The sequence below is a fragment of the Crocodylus porosus genome, unplaced genomic scaffold, assembly GCF_001723895.1.
Source record: "Crocodylus porosus isolate Cpor-Errol unplaced genomic scaffold, CroPor_comp1, whole genome shotgun sequence".
NCBI lineage: Eukaryota > Metazoa > Chordata > Crocodylia > Crocodylidae > Crocodylus > Crocodylus porosus.
Genome location: NW_017728909.1, coordinates 23,681,147 through 23,686,957, shown reverse-complemented (window position 1 = coordinate 23,686,957; position 5,811 = coordinate 23,681,147).

The window sequence follows — 5,811 nt, the reverse complement described above, 5'->3', positions numbered from 1 at the left end:
CCTATGCTTCCGTGAAGCCACTCCTCGCGCCAAGCCGGTCATGCCGACCCAGGCTCACAGGTCAAGGGTGCACCAGCATTAGGGGCGCGACAATTACTAACAAATAGTCAAGGCTGGCCTTAGTCATTTTGCTGCATCCAATGAAACTCCACACGAAATAAATACATGACAGCTGATGAGTTCATTTAATTTGACATTTTAGTATTAAGTTCTCTATTAATTAACAAGTTTTAAAATTTCATCTCCTCTGACTTATCTCTTGTCTCCTTGTTATCATTTCATTCTTTTCTTCAAATCAGCTACATGTGTTAGCACAGTCAAGCTTTTTCGTGTGGTTCTTTACTCGGTCTTTGAAAACTCTAGCTAAGACAAAGCAGCTCAGCATGAACAAATGTGATTAAATTCAAGCCTAGTATCACTGTTTAAAATCTGAGTGTAGAAAAAGGCCTTACACTCTCCTGCCCTTCAGGTACTTCACTTACAAGATTTACATGAAGTGAAAGTGTACACCAAGCTACCCAGCAGCCAAAAAAAATGCTAAGGCAGCTAGTTTCCTTATACATCTCCATTTTGGTCTGAGATGATCTCCCAAACCTAGATCTGGCACACATTCAGAAGTGAACTAGAAGGCTGCCCTGAGCTGTTTCACTCCCACCTAAGCTCTGTTGCAACCGAATTCAGTATGGGAGGAGCATTACCTCTGCCTAAATCCTTAGCTCCTCAGGTGGAGGACCAAACTGAACAACTGTTTGAAGCTAAGATTGAGGAAGAGGTGAAGGCAGATACTTAGAGCTAGGCGACTGGGTAAAATGAAATGCAAGTCATAGGTCCAGAGGAAAGCATGATTTTGCAGGCTGATGAAGCATCTCCTCTAGGAGAGAGGGGACCCTTGGTTCTATTCGCTGCTCCCAATCCTGTTTTATCATTGGATCATTTATCAGTGGATAAAGAAGACTAAATAGCAGTAGGACCAGGGGTCTGAATATGGTACTCCCTCCCTCCCTCCCAGCTGAGTGCATGACACTAAGCCACAGACAGCATATACAGACATTCACTTTCTCAGAAGAAATTTAAGAGAATGATTCAATCCTGTTTGTTCCCAGGTTATTTTTCCCGGTGCATGGATGTTTTGTTCCCTGGGGACCAGTAGTGGGGGCACACCTTGCATCACCACAACTGGTCCCCGGGGAACGCCCATGCCACATGTGCTTTGGTGCACTGCAAATTGTCCTGGGTGGGGTAGGGAAGGCTGCCTTACCTAGGGTCCTGGGGGGCCTCCCAGGGCTGCAGCCATGATGATTCTGCTGTGCAGAGCCTGGCCAGGAGCTGCAACACGGTTCTGGGTGGCCCAGCTCCACTTTTCAGCATTGTGTGCTGTCTGAGCATGCATTGCACCATTTTTTATTTTTCATGGGGCTTTTTGACCCCAGGATATCCAGGGGTCAAAAAAAACCCATGAAAAAAAACCCAGCACAGCTCATGCTCGGGCAGTGTGGAGAACACTGGACTGTTCACTATGTCGCACTGAAAATGTGTTTGTGCAGTGCTGCACACTGCAGTGCAATGCCACACACTGCACAACCATGTTTGTCTGGACATGCCCCAGGTCATATAGTCCAACTCCCTGCTCAAAATCAGGAACATCCCCAACTGGACCATTCCAGCCAGGGCTTTGTCTACCCAAGTCTTAAAAACCTCCATGGATGGAGATTCCACCACCTCTCTGGGTAACCTGTTCCAGTGCTTCACCACCGTCTTAGTGAGAAAGCTTTTCCTAATATCCAACCTAAACTTCCATTGCTGCAACTTAAGGCCATTTCTCTTTCTTCTGTCATCTGCCACCACTGAGAACAGTTTAGCTCCATCTTCATTCCAACCCTGCTTCAGGTAGTTAAAGGATGCTATCAAATCCCCTCTCAGTCTTCTCTTCTGCAGACTAAATAAACCTAGTTCCCTCAGCTTCCTTAGATGTCATGTGCCCTAGCCCCTTCACCATTTTTATTGCCCTCCACTGGACTCTCTTTAATTTGCCCATGACCCTTCTATAGTGAGGGCCCAAAACTGGACACACTACTCCAGATGTGGCCTCACCAGTGCACAACAGAGTGAAATAATTGCTTCCCTCAGTCTGATGGCGACGCTCCTACTAATGCAGCCCAATATGTTGTTGGCCTTCTTGACAACAAGGGAAGACTGTTAACTCATATCTGCTTATTGTCCACTGCAACCTCCAGGTTCTTTTCTGCAGAGCTGCTGCTTAGCCAGTCAGCCCCCAGCCTGTACTGGTGCATGGGATTGTTCTTTCCTAAGTGCAGGACTTTGCACTTGTCTTTGCTGAACTTCATGAGATTCCTTTTGGCCCAATCCTCCAATTTGTCTAGGTCACTCAAAATCCTAGCCGTATCCTCCAGCATAACTCCTACTGCCCCCAGCTTGGTGTCACCTGCAAGCTTGCCACTGAGGGTACATCCATCCCATTTTCCAGATCATTAATGAAGAAACTGAACAAAACCAGCCCCAGGACCGACCCCTGGGGCACTCTACTTGATACCAGCTGCCAACTAAACGTTGAGCCATTCATTACTACCCGACAATCCAGCCAGCTTTCTATCCATCTTAGAGTCCATTCATCCAACCTGTACTTCCTCACACTTCCTCTCTTACTTTTGCAAGAGAACTGTAAGTGAAAATATTTAACTCTCAATGTTCAGCTAGGCTGGTTCTCTCTGTCACTTGCCCTCTTTGTAGCTGATCATTCTACAATGAATAGGTAGTAGGAAGTACTCTTAGAAATAGGGTTAGTGGAAAGTAGAAACTTTATATTTGAGGATGACTATGTTCAGACAGTCTAGAGAAACAATGAACATGAATGTATGAGAAATGCGATGCACAGAGATTACAAGAAAAATAAAAATAAATATTTGTGGGTTGGAAATGTAGAAGTATTTTTACTGATGAACCAGAAGTATATGTCCAAATTATTAAATGGAAAATGTTCCTGAAATAAGTTGTTTCATGGCTTACTTTTAGAAAAATATCCAACCAAATTTGGGGCCTCTCCAAGGTGGCTGTTCAGTTTATGTAATCTAGATCAGTATCATCTTTCATTCATCCTTGGATGAAATAAAATTCTGCTTGTTGTGTCAATTTGTGGTGTACTTAATTAAAAGCACAACTATCAGTGCTTTCAGCCTTTCATCCAGGTTGATTACATAGCTAGATCTGGGAGATCAAATGTGATTGGATGTAGCCATGGCCATGCATCCTTCCTTTCTCTCATTTACCCAAGCTATCAGGCTTAAGATACATTTACTTCCTGTACTTTAATATATACAGTCCTGAGCCTAGAAAGATTGGCAGATCTCTGCATCGACATTGAAATCACCAGAAATCCACCCTCACAGAACAGCTTGGAGAATGGGAGCATAAACATGTATCAAAACAAATTAAGGATGGATGGTATCTCAGCTACCCAAGACAAAGTATAAAACAGTTCAATATCCTAGTTCTAATGCACTTAATTATTTTATAAATTAAGGGGCCCAGCCCTGCAATTCTTTTTCATACAAGTTGTTCTGTTGGACGCAGAGGTAGGAGTGGATGGGGTCTAATCAATGGGAATAAGTACTTCTGAGTATGATTCCAGGAATGATTCTACTGTTAGCATTTGTTGGATTATGTGTGAAAGACTATATTAAGAATTGGAAAGAAAAGTTCCAATTAAACTTTACTGGTTCTGGATCTTTGTGGCACTTACTATCAAAAAGTCAGTAATTAGAACACAGCCACAAAAAGTACTGATTTCTTAAGTGTCTACAAGACAAGAGATGTATGAAACCTTTTACTGCCTCTCAGCAGGTAGCATCAATTACTAAATTCTAAGCAGCATTATGACATCACCAGGGAGCGTGACTTAGGTCAAGAGCTTGGCAGGAGGCTCCGGCAACTGCTAAATCAACAGCAATCAAAGCTGGAAAACCAACATGCTTGCCACCATAAGATTGAAAAGAGAGCTTATTGTGCCTCAAACACAGCAGCAGGTTTAATAGAAAAGTAGACATGTTTATAGTTCCAGATTTACAACATGACTTATAAACACCTTATTACTCAGAATCCAGTCTGCTGCCCTAGAAACTAAGAATGTTACTTTGGTGAGAAGAATGATTTGTTGACATAAATGTCTTGCCTAAGTTTGCCATTGTGGTTAACCAAAATGCATTTACTACTGAGAAAGTAAATAAGAGCAAACAAGATCCTTCTTATACCACAACACAGTAAGGTTCACATTGACCAATCTTAATGCTATGACATAAATATGCTTAATGTTTATGGAATTTTTTTAGTAGCTATTTGCCATATTGGGCTTAAAGTCTTATATGAGTTCTACTGAATGGGAATGTGTTTTCAGTATTACATGTGCTTAAAGACCTCATCAGAAATATTCAGGAAAGCTGCCAATGAATACCAGAGTTGACCACGCTGCAAATAAAATGGGTCATGGTCTACTCTTACATTAACATGGATATATTGGTTCTATACCATGTAATGTTTGCATACTGAAATTATTACCAACAATTAAAATGACAACAGCAATGAAAAAATAAAGTTATATGAATAATATTAAATAATAAAACACCATGGTAAAGTGAGATTAAGTATGTGATTGAAAACTCACGGGAGCATGAGAACTGAAAGAAAATTCAGACTGAGCTTTCACTGTTCCTAATTATTGTAACACATGGTTCTTGGTCTCACTTCCTGATAGGAAATCCCTCCAATAGTAAACATAATGAGATGAGGTAGTCCAAAGTGTCCACTTCCATCTGCAGCTTTAATTTGGATTGTCCTGTTTTTCTAAATCCAACAGGTGTGCTCAGTAGCAGTGAAAGGTATTTTCATCACATTTGAATTATCTTTTCACAATATTTTTATTTTAAAACCACTTAATATATATGTTTAAAATTGTCCCTATGTGGTGGAATTGGGTCTCAGGTGGGCCATTGCCACATGCAGGGATTGGTTCCTGGGCAGGCCCATTGCCATATTCCAAGATCAGGCCCCAGGCCATACTTGCCAACTGGGATCGGGCCCTAGCTACATCTGGCTCACACACTAAATCAGGTCCATGGGCTGGATCCAGTCCGCAGACCAACCTAGCACTTCTCATCTGACTTGTGGCATGAAAAGGTTAGGCAGCACTACTCAAAATTATTGGCTAAGACTACACAACAAAGTGATTATGGAGCAACTGGTACAGTACTGCACTAAGTTTGCACTCTAAGAAGTGCAAGTTAAAATCTTCTTTCACAACTCTATTTAATTTCTAAATTTGAAAAGAATAGCACTTCTAAGAGAACTATTTCCCATAATGTCTGCCTAGTACTGTATTTATTTTTTTTAAATGTATTTCTCAAGAACCTAAAATGTTTTGGTCCAAATTTCAAATGAATAAGCAGTCAATGCATCTCAGACTTAAGCCACTTTTCAGATTGTATAATCAAACTCAAAAATAGTTATTGCCTTTTCTAGGGATTGGATATATTGTGGGTGGTCTTAAACTGGAATGAAGCCAAGCTCGCTGTGGGGATGAGCAGTTGGAGTTGATGTTTGGGTACTACACTGTTTGGTTAACGAGATGCATTATTTCAGGTTGCTGCAGATGTTTTGTGCTTTCACTAGCAAATTCCTGAAATTTAATAACGACATTGACAGGAAATAAACTTTAGCAACCCTATTTCTAAGTTGTATGCAGAAAGAAGTACCTTACCTTACCGCAGAAAGAAGTACCTTCTACATCAAGAGAAAAACTTT